General features: G+C 52.3%; 1 pseudogene; it reads right to left on the bottom strand.

The window, feature by feature from the left end:
• Positions 1–6,755: 6,755 nt before the first annotated feature.
• Positions 6,756–16,878, bottom strand: LOC114815465 (annotated as a pseudogene).
• Between the last annotated feature and the right edge of the window lie 3,376 nt (positions 16,879–20,254).

The following is a 20,254-nucleotide window of genomic DNA, read 5'->3' as shown; positions in this document are numbered from 1 at the left end:
CACTGGAGGTTTTTAAGAAGGGGAGTGACATGCCCAGAACGTTTCTGCAGGAAGATGAGCGGGGCGGCGGAATGAAGAATAGACTGGAGCAGGGAGAGACAGGAGGAAGGGAGATCAGAGAGAAGGCTGACACAGTAATCCAGCCGGGATATTATGAGAGCCTGTACCAGTAAAATAGCCGTTTGGGTGGAGAAAAAAGGTCAGATCATGGCCATATTATAAAGGTGAGACCGGCAGGTCTTGGTGATGGATTGGATGCGTGGGTTGAATGAGAGAGCTGAATCATGGATGACACCAAGGTAGCGGGCTTGAGAGACGGGAAGGATGGTAGTACCATCCACAGCGACAGGGAAGTCAGGAGGAGGACAGGGCTTGGGAGGGAAGATAAGGAGCTCAGTTATGGACAAGGCTCCTGGTGACAGCAGCCTTGTTCAGGGAGACTGCACCTTTTCATCACTCACTGGTGGTACTAGGCATCGCTCTAGTAATCGTATATTTAGTATAACAGTAGTAATAATAATCACCATCGTCGTTATTAGTGGAACTGCAGCTCGCTATCGCCCCCTGGTAGTACCAACTGTTATACCGAAAGACTACACCTCTCTATCGCCGCCTGGTGGCACTATAGTATGGTATAGTCTAGAATAGTATAATATAGTATAGTATAGTATAGTACAGTTCAGTTTAGTTTAGTATAGTATAATATAATAGTAGAAAAGCAGCGTGCTTAGTGGAACGATCCCGGGCATGGGAGTCAGAGGATGTGGTTTCTAATCCCACCTCCTCCACTTGCCTGCTGTGTGACCTTGGGCCAGCCACTTAACTTCTCTGTGCCTCAGTTACCTCATCTGTAAAATGAGAAGTAAGACTGTGAGCCCCATGTGGGACAACTTGATTACCTTATATCGCCCCCAGAGCTTAGAACAGTGCTTGGCACGCAGTAAGTGCTTAACAAATGCCATCATTATTAGTAGTAGTTGTAGTAGTATAGTGTGGCCCTAGGCTTGTTTGGGGAGGCTGCTTTTCTCTACTGCCCCACGGTGGTATTAGGCGTTACGCCGTAATGTTGTGCCTCTCTATCATTCTCACTGCCCCCGGGGGGCACTGATGGTTTTTGGTTGGCTTTTTTTCATGGTGTTTCTGAAGCACGTACTATGTCCCAGGCACTGAACGAAGCGCTGGGGTAAGAGAGAAGCTCATCAGGTCGGACACAGTCTACGTTCCACATGGGTGTCACAAGCCTTAACCCCCATGTAAGAGATGAGTTAACTGAGGCTCGGAGAAGGGAGGTGACTTATCCCAAGTCTCCCAACAGAGAAGCGGAGGGGTCTGGAGTTAGGAGGCAGGTTTTCCTGACGCGCAGGCCCGGCCTGTAGCCACCAGGCGGCGCTGCTTCTATCCCACATGGTGATTCTGGGCGGCCGCGCCTCTCTATCGCCACCTGGTGGCACTCTGCTCCTACTGCGCCGGCTTCTTCCCTGGGCCTCCAGCTCCGCTATGTCGCCTCCGGCCCCTTTCCCGCGGCCTCCCCCTGGTCCGGAACTCCCTCCCTCTCCACATAAACCAGACCACCACTCCCCCTCTTCAAAGAATTATTAAGGTCGCAACTCCGCTAAGAGGCCTTCTCCAATTAAGCCCTCTTCCCCTGAACCCCCCGCCCTTGCTCCTTCTCCCTTCTAATAATAATGATAATAATAATAGTGTTGGTATTTGTTAAGGTCTTACTACGTGCCAAGCACTGTTCTAAGCGCTGGGGTAGATAGAAGGTAATCAGGTTGTCCCATGTAGGGCTCACAGTCTTCATCCCCATTTTACAGATGAGGTAACTGAGGCACAGAGAAGTTAAGTGACTTGCCCAAGGTCACCCAGCTGACAATCGTCAGAGCAGGGATTAGAACCCATGACCTCTGACTCCCAAGCCCGGGCTCTTTCCACTGAGCCACCTTCTGCATTGCCTACACCCTTTGGACATTCGCTATTTTCCCTACAGCATTTTTAGGCCTATCCGTAAACTACGTACTCTGTGTACAGAAATGTGGTGGGTGGGTGTGAGCACAGATGGGATACTTAATAATAGCAATCAAGATAATAATAAGAATAACTGGTGTATTTGTTAGGCACTTAATATGAGCCAGGCCCTGGGATAGATACAAACAAATAGGGTTGGATAGGGCTGACAGTCAATATTTCCAGTCATTCAAGAAACCAATTTAAGCAAAAACCCTTCAGTCAGCAGAATGGATAGTTAGCAAAGACCAGGTTTCTCACTGTGGTCGAGAGTTGAGAACCTCAGTTTGTGGAGCAGGGGATCGATCGAGGGCGGGAGACACCGCTGGCAAGAGGTGGCAGGCTGAGGTAGGGGACCAACATATACCTTATTGAAGGCACATCTCCTCCAAGAAGTCTTCCCTGATTAAGCCCCCCTTTCCTCTTTTCTCACACCCTTCTGCCTCACCCTGATTTGCTTCCTTTATTCATCCTGGCCCCCAGCCCCACTACACATATCTGTAATTTTATTTATAATAATGTCTGTCTTTCTAGGCTGTAAGCCCGCTGTGGACAGGGAATGTGTTTATTCAATAGTATTTATTGAGCACTTACTGTGTGCAGACCACTGTACTAAGCGCTTGGAATGTACAAATCGGCAACAGATAGAGACAGTCCCTGCCCTTTGACGGGCTTACAGTCTAATCGGGGGAGACAGGCAGACAAGAAGGCAGACAGGCAATAAATAGAGTCAAGGGGAAGAACATCTCATTAAAACAATGGCAAATAGAATCAGGGTGATGTACATCTCATTAAACAAAATAAATAGGATGATGAAGATATATATTATATACAGATGAGCAGATGAGTACAGTGCTGAGGGGATGGGACAGGAGAGGGAAGCAGAGAGGGAGCAGAGGGAAAGGGGGGAGAAGAGGGCTTAGCTGCAGAGAGGTGAAGCGGGGCGTAGAGGGAGCAGAGGGAAAAGGGGGGAGCTCAGTCTGGGAAGGCCTCTTGGAGGAGATGAGCTTTAAGTAGGGATTTGAAGATGGGAAGAGAATTAGATTGTAGGAGGTGAGGAGGGAGGGTGTTCCGGGACCGCGGGAGGACGTGGCCCGGGGGGTCGACGGCGGGATAGGCGAGACCGAGGAACGGTGAGGAGGTGGGCGGCAGAGGAGCGGAGCGTGCGGGGTGGGCGGTGGAAAGAGAGAAGGGAGGAGAGGTAGGAAGGGGCAAGGTGATGGAGAGCCTCGAAGCCTAGAGTGAGAAGATTTTGTTTTGTGCGGAGGTTGATAGGCAACCACTGGAGGTTTTTAAGAAGGGGAGTGACATGCCCAGAGCGTTTCTGCAGGAAGATGAGTCGGGCAGCGGAGTGAAGAATAGACTGGTGCGGGGCGAGAGAAGAGGAAGGGAGATCAGAGAGAAGGCTGACACAGTAGTCTAGCCGGGATATTATGAGAGCATTTTATGAGAGCATATTATGAGAGTGTTTAGTTATATTGTACTCTCCAAAGTGCTTAATACAGTGCTCTGCACACAATGAGCACTCAATAAATATGATTGAATGAATTGAATGAAACGTGGCACCATGTGAACCACCAGACAACTGCTCCTCCTCCCCATTACCCCCCATCCCCAGCACTCATGTCTCTGCTGAGACAACAGAAGCACAAACCTGGTGAGCTGGTGGTGTTGGCATCCACGGGGAGAATTGGTAGACATGTTCCCTGCCCATAACCAGCAAGAGTCTAGAGGCCTGAGAACAGGAAGGGCTGGAATCTCTGCCAGGGGACGACCCCAAGTGAAACCAACTGTAGAAATCCACAAGGCCTGTGGGGGAGGGCAATGACTGCTGCCAAGTCAGAAGCAGAAGGCTTTTTAAATGACCTGCCTCGGCGCTTTTGGGTAGCCCAGTGGGTCTCGGGGAATAAGAGGAAGACAGAACCAACTGAAGGTTGGCAGGAGAACTCCAGGGATCAGAAGTCATTGACTAAGGAAGCAGCATGGCCTAATGGAAAGAGCCCAGGCCTGAGAGTCAGAGGACCTGGGTTCTAATTCCAGCTCTGCCACTTGCCTGCTAAGGCACCTTAGGCAAGTCACTTCATTTCTCTGGGCCTTGGTTTCCTCATGTGTAAAATGGGAATTCAATCCCTTTACTCTCTTTTTTATGGTATTTGTGAAGCATTAGGTGACAGGCACTGTACCTGGGAGAGATTCAAGTTCATCAGGTTCACACAATCCATGTCCCCCATGAGATTCACAATCAATCCCCATTTTACAGATAAGGCAACCGAGGCACAGAGAAGTAGAGTGACTTATCCAAGGTCACACAGCAGACACTTGGCACAGCCGGAACGAGAACCCAGGTCCTTCTGACTTCAACGCCTGTGATCTATCCACTAGGCCATGCCGCTCCCCCTCCCAGTCTGTGAGCCGCACGCAGTACAGGGACTATGTCCAACCTGATTATCCTGCAGCTACCTCAGTGCTTATTACAGTGCTTGGCACACAGTAAGCTCTTAGTAAATATCACTCTTCTTCTTATTATCTGGAATCCCCCACCCCAACAATGTAGTCCGATAGGAGACCCTGAAGCGGAGGGTCTTCCGTGCCTTCTCAGGGTCAGAAGCCCCTCCGGTTGGGCCAAGGCTGGGTCAGTTAGGACTAGTAGACTGTAAGCTCATTGTGGGCAGGGATTGTGTCTATTTCTATTGTACTCTCCCAAGTGCTTAAGACAGTGCTCTGCACCCAGTAAGTGCTGAATACATATGATGAATTGACGGTGGGGAGGGAGGGGGGCTGGGGTCTCTGGGACCCCGGTATGGTATCTGTGAGACAGGATAAAGGGAGGGGCTGCTCACTGCCACCCCCTAAGACCAGGCAGGACTCGGGAAGGGAGCTCTGAATGGAGGACAGCTGTAGAAGGCATTTATTGTTGGTTTTTGCAGGCTCTGTTCTTTCCTTAGACAATCAAGGAATTTGGGGTTTCTAGGCACTCCTTTATCAAAGGAAAATACACATCAACCATCTCCCTGAAACATCTCTGGCCCCAAGGCCCTCGTGGGGGTTGGGAGGTTATGCGGGGGGAAGGGGGCGTGGAGGAGAGCGGAGACCCCTCAGGCCCCTTCCCCAGGCCTGCTTGGGAGCAAGAGGTGGGCAGGGCCTCTGTGCATGGAGCCTGGCCACAGGGCATAAGGGGCTGGGGGCAGAACTGGGGGATGTCCAGATAGGGTGTGGGTCCAGAAGGGACGAGAATATTGGGATACCACCCCTCACTGCAATGACAGGAGCTCCCCTGGTACCCCAGAGTCTTAGGACCTGCTCTCTCTCCCTCTATGACTCCCAACCCCAGAGACAGAGGTTATGTCCAGCTACCATCATCCAGTGGAGAGGGGGTCCAGATGCCACTGGCCCTTCCCTCTGAGTCCTGACTGGGAGGCCCTGGGACAGTACCTGGCTCTTGGGGAAGCATTTGACCCCAAGTCCCCTGGCCCACCCTGGGCTGGCCATTGAGAGACACCTTTCCAGCCCCCACAACCCAGTTCTGGCTTCAGTGACTCTCCTTCCCCTCTAACCCCTACACTTCCCCCATTAACTCCAATCCTGGGTTTTGTTGGACTCTTGCTTGTTTGCCTGTTTTCTCTGCCCCACTGGGATGATCCCCAAATTTAAAGCACTAGCTGGGGAGGGGCTGCAGCCCCTGGAGACTTTAACCCCCCACCCTGCTGTAGCCCCCAAGAGAAGAAGTCCATGACAGAACCAAACTCAACCTATAGGGCTTCTCCCTCCACTCTCCAAAATATCTGGGTGAGGGACTGGGGGACAAAGTCAGCAACTCCCAGTCTGCCCTCTCCCTAAGGGACAGACAGTACCCGGACTAAGTCTTCCCAAAGCTGGGGGAGTGTGGAATCTGATCCTGTCAGAGGAGAGGAAATCCCCCCCTGCTGTGGGCCCTGGCACTTGCCACCCCAAACCCATTCCTGGCTAAGGCAGAGGGTGCTGGGTCTAGGGGTATGGGAAATGCCACCCCCACGGTTAGTGACCGGGCAGAGAGGACCCCAAGGAGGGGACCAGCCAGGCAGTTAGGAGGGCCTGGATCCGGAGACTGAAGGCAGAAAGAGGGGTGAGAGAACCCCAGATCTGCAGCAGGGCACAGATCTCTGGGGACAAAAGAGCCTGTCTCTGGGTGGCAGAGGGCCAGAGTTCTCTGCAGCAGGCTAGCCATGCTCCAGCAGGCTGGCCCACTCTGGCACACACCCAGATCTGTCTGTTCATCTGTGCCCCGGGTACCAGGTATGTGCCAGTCTTGGCGTGGTTGGAGCTTGACCAGTGCGGCCATGACGGTCCGAACTAGGGAAGCCCAACTCCTGGCCGGATTCGGGAGAGAGGTTGTCCTGCTGGGCCTGGACACTTCTGGCCGTGGGATTTTAACAAGTCGGGGTGACCTTCAGCTCACACCTGCTCTAGGGGACGAGTGGGACCCCGACTTCGGTACTGGGGAAAGAGGATGGCAGGAGAAGGGAAGAATCCCGGGGTCCAGCCCCCAAGCAGCCCAGGCAGCTCCAGGTCGACAACAGGTATGGCCGGAGGCGTGGTGGCCTGATGGCCAGATCCCTGGGGGTCCGACAGCCTGGGCCTTTGAGGGTCTGGGGGGGCTGGTGGAATCCCAGGGTCCTGCCGGGGCCAGCCAGGGCGGGGCTTCCCCACCAGGCAGTGCCCACAACTCTCCCAGGTGCTGTGCCTGGGCTGGAGGCAGGAAGAGGCCAGGGTACTGCTAAGCTGGGCCAGCACATGTTCACGCCTAGTGCTCTGCATTCATGGCATCTAGGTACTTGGCTTGGATGATTCTGGGCAGCAGATTGTACCTGGGGGAGACACAGACAGTTGTGGGGGAGTCGCAGATGGGGTGGCAGAGCTGAAGGGGGAGACCGACAGGTAAGGGAGACCCGTTTGGGAGGGGGATACCCTGCTGAACCCTGCTGTTCCCCCCGATCCTAATAATAATAGTATTTGTTAAGTGCTTACCATATGCCAGACACTGTACTAAGCTCTGGGGTGGGTACAAGCAATTTAGGTTGGACACAGTCCCTGTCCCACATGGGGCTCACAGTCTCAATCCCCACTTTACAGATGAGGCAGTTGAGGTCTAGAAAAGTGAAGTGACTTGCCCAAGGTCACATAGCAGACAAATGGTGGAGCTGGGATTAGAACCCATTACCTTCTGACTCGGAGGCCCATGCTCTAACCACTACGCCATGCTGCTTCTGATAAGGCCGAGGGGCAGGAGCAGCCCCTGGAGGTTTTCAAACATCAACAACAAGGCTCCATCTTCCTCTAGGCTGTAGGCTCATTGTGGGTGGGGATTGTGTCAGCTGTATTGTAATACTGTACTCTTTTTTTTAGGCACTTAGAACAGTGCTCTGCACTCAGTAAGTGTTCAGTAGATACTACTACTACTAATGATAATGTTGGTATTTGTTAAGCGCTTACTATGTGCCGAGCACTGTTCTAAGCGCTGGGGTAGACACAGGGGAAACAGGTTGTCCCACATGGGGCTCACAGTCTTAATCCCCATTTTACAGATGAGGTAACTGAGGCACCGAGAAGTTAAGTGACTTGCTCAAAGTCACACAGCTGACAAGTGGCCGAGCCGGGATTCGAATCCATGACCTCTGACTCCAAAGCCCGTGCTCTTTCCACTGACCCACGCTGCTTCTACTACTGACCGACTGGGGGTCCGAGTTCCCCATTCCAGTCTGACCTCATTCATTCATTCGTATTTATTGAGAACTTACTGTGTGCAGAGCAGCCTACGTTTCCCATGCAGCCTCTAGACTGTAAACTCGTTGTGGGCTGGGAATGTGTCTGTTTATTGTTGTATTGTACTCTTCCAAGCACTTAGTACAGTGCTCTGCACATAATAAGTGCTTAATAAATTAGACTGAATAAATGACTGACTGAAAGAGAAAGGCCCAAAGGCCGATCCCCCAACCGGGGAGAGATCGGAGGATGCTCCGAGGAGGTGGAAGCAGGGTGGGGGGAGGGGGGTGGTTGGGCACCTGATGGGGATCCTGGCGATCATGATGAGGGGAAGATCATCTTCACGTAGAGCAGCTGAGACATGATGAAGGCACAGAGGAGCAGAAGCTGGAGCACCTGCAGCCCGGTGAAGTAGTGAATGGTTCACTGGGGCACCCGCCAGATGTAAAGAGTCGGGGGGAGGGGGGTTAGACCGTCTGCAGAGGGGGCAGGGGGGCGGCACGAGGTGGGTGTGAATTGGGCTTACCAGACCTCAGCCTGGCCCTGGGGGTGGGGGCTTAGGGGGATCGGGGTCGGCGCCCACCTCCATCCCCCCACAAGGCATGGGCAGGAGGGACCAGAAGATGAGGGTGAGAGGGGGCCGGGCACCCTGCCCTTGAGCAGGAGGGTGACCCGTTCCAACAGCTGGTTGCTGTCAATCAAGGTGAGGGCGATACAGAGGAACAGATCATAGAGCATGGACTGCGGGATCCACTGCAGCAGGAAGGGCAGCAGCAGGAGGGACAACCTCACCTGGACGTTGGCCACCAAGGTGGTCAGTCGAGTCTCCTTCACACTTGCGATCCTGGGGAAAGGGGCAGGGAGGTCCGGCCTGGCTAATCCATCTTCATCTTCACAGCCCTCCTCAAATCTGACATTGTCTCTCCCCTATTTCAAAGCCTTACTGAAGGTCCATCTCCTCCAAGAGGCTTTCCCTAAGCCCCCCTTTCCTCTTCTCCCACTCCCTTCTGCATCACCCCGACTTGCTCCCTTGATTCATCCCCCACTCCCAGCCCCACAGCACTTGTGTCCAGATCTGCTATTTACTGATTTCTGCTAATGTCTGCTTCCCCCTCTAGATGTAAGTTCTTTGTGGGTAGGGAATGTGCCTGCTCTGTTGTTCTATTGTATTCTCCCAAGCGCTTAGTACAGTTCTCTTCACCCAGTAAGTGCTCAATAAATATGATTAAATGAAGAATGAATGAATGAGGGGGCTGTGGCGCCGTAACTATCCCCCACCAATCCGACTACCAAGGCCTCCTCGGGGGGTTGATGCTGGGGTAGAGAGGGGTTGGGAGTGGGGACAAGGGTTGGAGGAGGGGCGGAGGCGCTCATGTCTCATAGATGTGTCTATTCTCCACGCTTTCCTCCACAAAGCCCAGGGCTCGGACGTGCATGGCGGAGCGAGGGTAGGCGGCGTGGATACAGGGCAGACCGAACAGGAACAGCCCCGTGTTGATCAGAGCCACCAGCAGCAGGTCCCAGTGGTAGGCTGTGCCCTTCACCAACCTGTCGTATGGACCACAGACATCCAGGGTCAGGCACCCCCAAAACACACTTACAAAGACACCCCCCCGCCCGCTCTATAAGCCATGCAGGAAGCAGTGGGGCCTAGTGGCAAGAGCCTGGACCTTGGAGTCAGAGGACCTGGGTTCTAATCCTGGCTTCCCCTCCCCATGTGTACTGGGTGGCCTTGGGTAAGTCCCTTCACCTCTCTGGGCCTCAGTTACCTCATCTGTAAAATGGGGATTAAATCCTACTCCCTCCTACTTAGACCATGAGCCCTTTGTAGGGTGGGGACTCTGTCCAACCTGATTAACTTCTAAGGGCCCCAGGACTTAGAACAGTGCTGGGCAAATAGAAACCTATACTTAATACCTTAAAGCCTGTACTGTTACTAATATCACCAATAATTATGATAATACAAGGAGGGACTGAGTTGAGCCCCTCCCTCCCTTACTAAATGAGGGAGAGTGCTGCCCCAGGGTCCCATGGTGGCTGGCTGCAACTGCCTCTCAGGCTCACTCCCTAACATTTTATTTTTTTAATGGTATTTGTTAAGCACTTACTGTGTGCCAGACACCGTACTAAGTGCTGGAGTACATACAACATTGTTAGGTTGGACAGAGTCCCTATCTCGCATGGGGAGAACAGTCTTAATCCCCATTTTATAGATGAGGTAACTGAGGCACAAAGAAGTGATGGGACTCACCCAAGGTCACACAGTAGACAAGTGGGGGAATCTGGATTAGAACCCAAGTCCCTTTGACTCTCAGGCCCTCTCCACTAATAATAATAATAATGTTGGTATTTGTTAAGCGCTATGTGCCGAGCACTGTTCTAAGCGCTGGGGTAGACATGGGGGAATCAGGTTGTCCCACGTGGGCCTCACAGTCTTAATCCCCATTTTACAGATGAGGTAACTGAGGCACCGAGAAGTTAAGTGACTTGCCCAAAGTCACACAGCTGACAAGTGGCCGAGCTGGTTTTCTAACCCATGACCTCTGACTCCAAAGCCCGTGCTCTTTCCACTGAGCCACGCTGCTTCTAGGCCATACTGCTTCTGGGGACCCCAGTCCCTGGTACTGCTTCCTTCTGCTGGAGCCACCTCTGACCCAATCCAAAAGATGAGGCGGAGGGAAGTCAGGGCCGGCCTGGCGGGGATGGGGGGACTGGCGGGGGGAGGCCGAACCTGTTCTCGGGGGCGTTGGCCAACGGCGCCACGATGTTCTGCTGGATGAAGAAGAGCATGGACAACAAGAAGCCCAGGCCCATAGCGCTCAGGGCTGCACCGGTGGACAGCAGGTGCACCGGTGCCAGCTCAAACAGGCTCTCGCTGGAGTTGTAGTTGAACTTGGACACTAACGGGAGGGTGGGGGGAGGGTCTGTGAGAAGCCCACCCCTTCTCATCCTGATTCTTTCCCCATCCTGGCTTTGGTCTCCCCGACTCCCTCATGCCCCCGAGCCCTCTTGCTTTAGCGCCAGGGGAAGGGGCAAGTACCACAGCCAAGTTGGTGCACTGAGCAGAACAAATGGCACCCTCACCCCCGATCGCTGTCGCCCTCCCCTCTTCCCACCTGGACTGGGCCAGAGGGCCCCCCCGCCAACCGCGCCTGCCCCCACGCTTCCTCCCGAGGACAATCATGTCCGCTAGCAATGTGGTTCCTGCCCCCATCGTTGGCGATGGAATCCTGATCTGCATGGCCAGGCCCCGTCTAGACACCCCCACTTCTCTCCCCCCAGCCCCTCCACCCCCCACGTCCGCTGGACATCTGCAGCACGGCTGGAATGACCCGTCCGGCCCAGCTCAGACTCAGGCCAGGGCTCGGAAGGTGGGCCGTGAACCCAGGCAGCAGGGGAAGAGGCCTCAGCTTGGTGGAGGTGCCCTCGGACAGGGTGGGGTGGGTGGGCGATACCACAGGGCACCCCCGGGGCACACTCACTCTCTATCTTCTGGAAGAAATAGGAGCCCACGAGGGAGAAGGTGAGCACCGAGATGGGCAGCACACAATTGGACAGAATCTCCCAAATGTGGGAGTGCAGGTAGGGACTGAGGAGGGCAAGCGCACCGGGAACCATTTCCTTCCGAAGCTAAGCACTACTTCCGCCTGAATTGACCCTCGACCTGACTCCAGTCACTCTGGAGGGAGGGGGGGTCTGTGTGTGTGTGTATGTGTGTGTGTGTGTGTCCCCTTACTTACCCATCAGATCTTGAAGGCAGGGACTATATCTCCTCCCTCTGCCTCTCCCCCAACTTGCAAGTGTGTGTGGGAGGGACTGGGGGTGGGGGAGGGGTCTTCCCCACATGCAGACCACCTGCCCTCTGTCCCCCCATCCCCTCCCTTGCTCCTGGGTCCCGTGCACTGTCCAGCTGGGCCTGGGTCAGCCATCCCGGGTCTTCCGCCCCCTCACCTCTTCTTGAACTGGTAGAGGGTGTGGCCCAGCCAGAGGGTCCCCAGCATAAGCATGAGGCTCAGCACAGCTGTCTCCCACCTGTAGTGCGCCAGCTTGTGCCCGCTGGTTTGGTTCTGAGGGCACTGCGAGCCACCGAACGATGAGTTTACCAGGAGAGTCGTGTCGAGGTCGAGGCCGGGGAGGTCGCTGGATGCTTCTGTCAGCCGGGGTGGCCGCCCAAGGGCTCGCCGTAGTAGTATTTCCTGATAACTGATGGGAGGTGTCGAGCAAACAACTAGACATCCTATCACGACCCGGTCCACTAGGACTCGGTCTCCGAACTGGGTGCTGGTGGTCCTCCTGGACCCTCGTCCTTGCAGTCGGGGAGTGGACCGTCTGGTCCCCCGCTCTCCATCCCCGACTCTACAGCGACTGGTGGGCTAGGCCTTGGGTCTGGCCCACATCGTGCTCGGCTTCCCGACAGAATGCGTTCCGGGTGCTCGCTCTCTGCCATGACAAGAGCATTTCCTGCTGCTTGTTGGTTCTAGACCCACCACTATCCAGCTACGACTGGGGGTCCCCATCTTGCTGGGGTTGGTTGGGAAAAAACAACGCTGGGTCCCCCCTCTTGGCACCCTTCCCGGATCTGTAAACTACACTTCTGTGCTCCTCTCAGCCTGCAGAATCCTGGCCCCTTCAGGCCATGTCTCTGTCTACCTGCCTGGCCACTCGCTGCCCTTCTCTTTCCCACCTGCTGGTTGTCTTAGACATAGTCATTAAAATTGTGTGCGGAGGCCCGGGGGTGGTCACCCAGTGGTTTTATAGAACAGCTTCCAGAGGTACACAGACACATACAGATGTGCCCACGCGCCCATAGGCATGCATACACCCTCAAGATCACACAGTACAATCAATCGCTCGGTGGTATTTATTGAGCCCTCACTATGTGCAAAGAACTATACTAAGTGATTGGGAGAGAATAATAAAGTAACTAGAGAAACAGCATGGCTCAGTGGAAAGAGCACGGGCTTGGGAGTCAGAGGTCTTGGGTTCTAATCCTGACTCCACCACGTGTCAGCTGTGTGACTTTGGGCAAGTCACTTAATTTCTCTGTCTCAGTTGCCTCATCTGTAAAATGGGATTTAAGACTGTGAACCCCATGTGGGACAACCTGATTACTTTGTATCTTTCCCCACACTTAGAATAGTGCTTGGCATATAGTAAGCGTTTAACAAATACCATCATTACTTATTATTACTAAGTAGACATGATTCCTGCCCTCAGGGAGCTCAAAGTCTAGTGAGGAAGACAGACATAGCAATGAACTATGGGTAGGGAAAGCAATTGAGTAGAAATCAGATTCTTGACACACACACTCACGCCCATTTACAGACACACGCATACACACACTCTCTCTCTCTGTCTCTGTCTCTGTCTCTCACTCACTCACATACCTCAACCTCCACAGTGAAGATGGGTTTATTGCTAAGGACTCAATGAGCCAGACAGTTCCTCAAATCTCCATGCCTCCAAGGGGCCTGAACCCCCAGTTTATGATGTCAAACCTAACGGGCCCACCAGGGTGCCCACCTCAGCCTGGCTCCAGCAGGAGCCCAGTTCTGCCTGGGACTCCATACATGGAATCAGGGAGGGAAGGGAACTCGGGTGGGAGGGGGAGACCTTCAATACCTTTCTCCGGCCTAGCTGGATTCAGGGCTGGGGAGGGGGCCGGGGTGGGGGTGAAGCAGATTTGGGTGTCAAGGATGGGGCAGAGTTGAGCACCTTTGGTTTGAGTTTGGGAAAGGGATCCAAACCTGCAAGGCAAAAGCTGTGGGACCCAAACTGGAACCAAAAGCGTTCAGGGCCGAAACTGCAAGGCAAAGGCTGCGGGGCCCAAAGTGGAACCAAATGGGTTAGGGGCCAAACCTGCAAGGCAAAGGTTGTGAAACCCAAACTGGAACTAATATGTTTCAGGGTCAAAGCTCCAAGGCAAAGTCTGATGTGGCAAATCTGCAAGGCAAAGGCTACAGGGCCCAAAATGGAACCAAAAGAGTTCAGGGACCAACCTGAAAGGCAAAGGCCGCGGGGCCCAGACCTGCACCGAAAAGTGTTCGGAGCCAAACCTGCAAGGCAAACTCTAAGAGAACCAAACTGGAACCAAAAGGATTCGGGGCCAAACCTGCAAGGCAAAGTCTGTGGGGCCCAAATTGGAACCAAAAATGTTCAGGACCCAGACTGCAAGGCAAAGGCTGCAGGGCCCAAACTTGAACGAAAAAGGTTTGGGGCCAAACCTGCAAGGCAAACTCTAGGGGATCCAAACTGGAACCAAAAGGGCTCAGGCCAAACCTGCAAGTCAAACTCTAGGGGGCCCAAACTGGAACCAGAAGGGTTCGGCCAAACCTGCAAGGCAAAGTCTGCGGGGCCCAAACTGGAATGAGAAGCATTCAGAGTCCAACCTGCAAGGCAAAGGCTGCAGGGCCCATACATGAAGGAAAAGTATTTGGTGTCAAACCCACAAGGCAAACTCTAGGCAGCCCAAACTGGAACCAAAAGGTTTTGGGGCCAAAGCTGCAAGACAAAGGCTGCAGGGCCCAAACATGAATGAAAAGCGTTCATGGCCAAACCTGCAAAGCAAAGGCCTGGGGGACAAACCTACAAGGCAAAGGCTGCAGGGCCCAAAATGGAACCAAAAGGGTTCGGGGCCAAACCTGCAAGGCAAAGGCTGTGGGGCCCAGAGTGAAACGAAAAGGGTTCGGGACCAAACCTGCTATGCAAAGGCTGCGGGGCCAAAACCTGAAAGAAAAGTGTTTGGGGCCAAACCTGCAAAGCAAAGGCTGAGGGGGCAAACCTGCAAGGCAAAGTCTGCAGGGCCTAAACATGAACGAAAGAGTTCGGTGCCAAACCCTCAAGGCAAACTCTAGGGGGCCCAAAGTGGTATCAAAAGGGTGCTGGGCCAAACCTGCAAGGCAAAGTCTGCGGGACCCGAACTGGAACGAAAAAGTTTTACTGCTAACCTTCAAGGCAAAGGCTGCCTGGCCCAAACTGGAACGAGAAGGGTTCGGGGCCAAACCTGCAAGGGAAAGGCTGAGGGGCCCCAACTGGTACCAAAAGTGTTCCGGACCAAACCTGCAAGGCAAAGGCTGCGGGACGCAAACTGAAACAAAACGTGTTGAGGCCAAACCTGGAAGGCAAACTCTTGGGGCCCAAACTGGAACAAAATGTGTTGGGGGCTAAAGCTGTAAGGGAAAGGATGGGGTGGGGGTGGGCAAACCTCCAAGGCAAAGGCTGCGGGGCCCAAAGTGGAACCAAAAAGGTTCGGTGCCAAACCTGCAAGGCAAACTCTAGGGTGCCCAAACAGGAACCAAAAGGGTTCGAGGCAATACCTGCAAGGCAAACTCCGGGTGGGGGGGGCAAGCTGGTACCAAAAAGGGTTCAGGTCCAGACCTTCAAGGCAGAGGCTGTGGGACCCAAACTGGAACCAAGAGCGTTCCAGGACCAACCTGCAAGGCAAACTCGAGGGGGCCCAAACTGGTACCAAAAGGGTACGGGCCCACCGGCAACGCAAACTCTGCAGGGGCCAAACTGGTACCAAAAATGCTCGGGGCCAAACCTGCAGGGCAAAGATTGGGGGGTGGGGGGAAATCTGCAAGGTTAAGGCTGCGGGGCCTAAACTGGAACCAAAAGCGTTTGGGCCCAAACCTGCAAAGCAAAGGCTATGGGGCCCAAACTAATGATGCTGATATTTGTTAAGCACTTACTATGTGTTCTAAGCTCTGGAGTAGATACAGTATAATCAGGTTACCCCACGTGAGGCCCACAGTCTCAATCACAGTCTCAAAAAGTTTAAGTTATGTGAAGTGGTTGAGTTAGGGGAAAGGTTAGGCAGGGGGAAAAGGCTAGACAAGGGGAAAAGGTTAGACTAGGGGGAAAGGTTAGATTATTGGAAATGATTAGGCCAGGGGAAATGGTTAGGCCAGGGAAAAAGGTTAGGGTAAGGGCAATGGTGAGGCCAGGGGAAAAGGTATGCAAATGAAAAAGTCAGGTCAGGGGAAAAGGTTAAGCTAGGGGAAAAGGTTTGGTTAGGTGAAAAGTTTAGGTTAGGCGAATAGGTTACGTTAGTTGAAAAGGTTAAGCCAGGGGAAAAGGTTAAGCCAGGGGAAAAGGATACACTATGTGAAAAGGCTAGGCAAGGGGAAAAGGTTAGGAAATGGGCAAAGGTTAGGTTGTGGGAAAGCTTATGGGGAAAGCATCTATTGCACGAAGGTCATGTGTTCTGGTCCCAGCCCTGTCCTTTATCTGCTATGTAACCCCGGGCATTTCTCCATGACTCAATTACCTAATCTATAAAATGGGGATTGAGACTGTGAGCCCAGATCAATCAGGGACGGTGTCCAACCCAATTGGCTTATGTTCACCCACTGCTAAATATAGCACCTCCTGACACATAGTAAGCACTTAAAAAATACCATCATTATTCTTATGAAAGGGTTTTTTCCATAGAAAAGCAAATTCCAAATACCCTTCCAGTGGGTCTCATCTCTGTCTCGACCCTCACCTTACCTTCCCATCTTGTCTCAGTTCCCTCTTCCCAGCCCCTATTGTCAGCACACTGACAATAGACCCAAGGAACAGTCAGGGCAATCTGGCCCTTCAAATCGGACAGACCACATCTCTCCTCACCTTCAGAGACCTCCTAAAATCACATCTTCTCCAAGAGGTCTTCCCCAACTAAGACCCTTATTTCCTCTATTTAATGATAATAATCATAAAAATAATGGTATTTGTTAAGTGATGATGATGGCTTTTCCTCAAGGGACTGGATGTCCCACAGCTATGTAAGGGATAACTCACTTTCTAATACAATGGCTACTTTGTCCTCTCCACCCTCACCCCTCATGACTCACATGGAGCCCACTCACTCAACTCTTCTCAGAGAAGAATGGGGTGGACACACTGAGGAGCAGTATCCTCCACCTAGCACTATATTGCCAGAAGCCACCAGCACTCACAACAGGGTTTTTTTCCTGGGAAAAGAGAATGGAAGGAGTGACCTACACATACACACTTTATTTCCCCTTCCAGCTCACCCATGCACATAGTCCATCCCACTAAGCACTGAAATATTCACATCACAACAATTAGGTACATACCCTTATACTCAGATCCTTCCCTTACCTGTATTGTATCATCAGGGTCCATCCCATAAAACTGATGGTGGAACTCTGATTGAAAGGGGATTCTTGGAGCCTGGGGAAGACAGGCACATCTGAAGGTATTAGGAAGGGAGACCCCATAATGAGAGCAGAAAAGTGGGGACAGGTATACTGAGGTGGTGAGTCAGAGTTACAGGGAATGTGTCTGCTAATTCTGTTGCACTCTACTCTCCCAAGCACTTAGTACAGTACTCTGCACATGCTAAGCACTCAGTAAATACCATTGATTGATTGCAGGAGCATAATGTCTCTGAGAACTTCCACAGCTACATAAAGAGGCAGTTTGAGTGGCAAGGGAGCCATCTGAGATGGATTATTGGAACCTTCACCCCACTAATGATAATAATAATAATTATGGTATGTTTTTAAGCACTCAGTAGGTGGCAAACACTGTTCTAAGTGCTGGGATAGACACAGTGTATTCAGGTTACCCCATTTGGGGCTCACTGTCTTAATCCACATTTAACAGATGAGGTAACTGAGGCCCAGGGAAGTTAAATGACTTGCCCAAGGTCGCACAGCAGCCAGCGGTGGGGCCGAGAGTCGAACCCACGCCCACTGACTCCCAAGCCTGTGTTCTTTCCATTAAGTGATGCTACACATCTTCCCACCCACAACAAGGGCATGAGGTCAGGATAGGTGAGGGATGATACCCCACCACCACACACAGAACAGTCCTGCAGAGAGGTCATTAGGGAAATTACCTGACCTAGAAGCTCTCTCAGCTAGCAAGCCAGAAAGTACCTAGCCAGCTTCACTCTTAACCCTAGACGGCCCCCCACCCCCCTGCACCCGCCCAACTCCATCAGAGACAGCCACTGAGGAGTTCCAGCTCTGAAGGGCCAAAGATGTGCATAGCGACCCTGTGGACAGGACTGTGGGTTCAGGGAATATTAACCCAGCAATAGAATTAAGGGTCCTGGATCTTCTCAGCTCCCCGATCAAGCCCGACAGAACCACTTCCCTCCACAGAGCCTGAGCCCCCATTTGTAGAACCAGCCTCAGTGCCGAGAGTGATAGGCCCCTCTGCTCACCACCTCCTTGCTCTCCGCCATAACTTTTAATCATCCGCACATGCCCGATCACCTTCCCTTAGAGATGGAAACTCAACTCCTCTGCACCCACCCTAAAGGAAGAACAGTCTTCACAGCCAGGTAGTATAAGAAGATTCTGGTAGGAAAAGTGATCCCTCTCTTCCCATCACCAGGACCCCTTAGACATCCACCTCCAGAAGGCTCTGAGTTGAGTTTAGGAAGCTCCTGCAAGATCCAGCCTGCTCAACGTGTCTCATGTGTACCCCGTCCATCCCAACTCATCCCCACATAGCCTGCCTTCATAGTGGACATACTAGTCGTCTCCCAAATCTTTACGAGGCCTATTGAAATTGTTTCTACTTCAGTAAGCCTTCCCTGACAAACTCACATCCTCGCCACACCCAACTCTACCACATACACCCAACACCCCCACACACAGTTTATTTACCCTTTCAATTTACCTATGCTCTTAGGTACCCCACCAAGCACTGAACTATACATCCCGCAACAACTAGGTGTATATCTTTCCACTTAGATCCTTACCTTACCTGTATTGTATTAATTGGGTCCTCCCCATTCAACTGATGCTGGACCTGTAAGATTGAAAGGGAACTCTGGAAGTATGTGGGAGAGAAGCATGGCTTGAAGGTGTAAAGGAAGTAGAGCAGAAAAGTGGGGACAGGTCTGTTAAGGTGGTGAGTCAGGGCTGCAGTGACATGTCTGTTAATTCTATTGTACTGTACTCTCCTAACCATACAGTACAGTGCTCTACACATAGTAAGCACTCAGTAAACACCACTGATCAATTGCAGAAAGGAAGTGTCTCTTGGAATTTCTACAGCCACAGAGAAAGGCTAGAGAACAAAGAGGCAGTTTGAGTGGCTAAGAAGCCATCTGAAATGGAGTGTTTGGCCCTTCACCCCACTATCCACTTCCCTCACAGACACGAATAAGGTCGGGAAAGGTTATATCTCCACAAAGCCGGCGAAGGACACCTTTAAGGAAATTACCTGGCCAAGAAGAGCCCCTAGTAAGCAAGCCAGAAAGCAGATTCAAAATTACCCCAAACTCCACACCCCCTTCACCCCCAGAGCATTCCTCTTATCCTCACCTTATTCCTCACCTTCAGAGCCCTCCTAAAATCACATCTCCTCCAAGAAATCTTCCCCAACTAAACCCTCATTTCTGCTATTTGTCACAGAATGGAGTGAGAAAAGAGGAAAAGAGCTGATCTTGATTTTATTTTGTGCATGTGTTGTGTTTTAATGTTTCATTGCTCCTAACGTGTCTGTCTCTAGTCTTTCTCAGAACTGGAGTAAGAGGCACAGAAGACTGCAGAAAAGCTAGTTTTTTCGAAGGGGTTGGGGAGCAAACACTGTTTCTATGTCTGAGCCAACAGGACAGACTCGTGCTCCTCTTTTCCCTCACACCCACCTCATGGTCCCTCCAAAAAGCAGGACTCACTGCAGAGCTCTCCTCTAGGTAGGAGGCAGTATAGTTTGGGTCTAATGGAAGCAAAATGTCACTGCACCCTCTCCACCAGTCCTGACTAAAACACATCTGGAGTTGTGGAACCTGACCTTAAGAGACGCATGTGGATTAGTGAGGGGCCAGTTTCCCTCACCCTGCCCTTTGCCCTGCCCTCTGCTTCTGTGGCCAAACCCTTCAGTCTTCCACAGATTCTGATATCTCATAGCTGGAGAAGGAGGGGGAGGAGACTGCAGGCAACATAGGTTTCTTTAGCAGACACTATTTTCCCTCTCCTCCACCAAACACTGAACCTATCATCTGGAGAGGTGAGGCATATAGGCAGACCACCTCACTAAGATAACTGCAACAATCTGCCCTTTTTATTTATTTACATATTTAAATTAATGTCTGCCTCCCCCTCTGGACTGTAAGCTTGTTATGGGTAAGGAATGTGCCTGTCCTATGGGTACTCCCCCAAGCACTTATTACAGTGCTCTGCACACAGGAGGCACTCCATTAATCCAATTGATTGACTGAAGGTGCAGAACTGCACGCACAATGGATAGAATTCAGTTTCTGGTACAATACCTGCCTTCTGTCCCTCCCAGCCCACACCACTATGAACTCGATTTCAGGCAGGAACCTGCACAACTCTACTTCTCAGAGAGAAATAGGGGAGATACCCTGATCTCCTCCTGATATCAGAAACCAAAAACTTCCACAATGAGCCCAAAAGGGTCCCTTCTCCAGAGAGTGAGGATGTGCAATGGCCCTGCAGTCAGGACTGTAGTCCCAGAGAGGCTTGACCCATCTAGGGAATTAAGGCCCCTAGGTCTTCTCAGTCCCAGGCAAATCAGA

Source organism: Ornithorhynchus anatinus, chromosome 12, assembly GCF_004115215.2.
Source record: "Ornithorhynchus anatinus isolate Pmale09 chromosome 12, mOrnAna1.pri.v4, whole genome shotgun sequence".
NCBI lineage: Eukaryota > Metazoa > Chordata > Mammalia > Monotremata > Ornithorhynchidae > Ornithorhynchus > Ornithorhynchus anatinus.
This window is presented reverse-complemented; position numbering and strand designations above follow the sequence as displayed.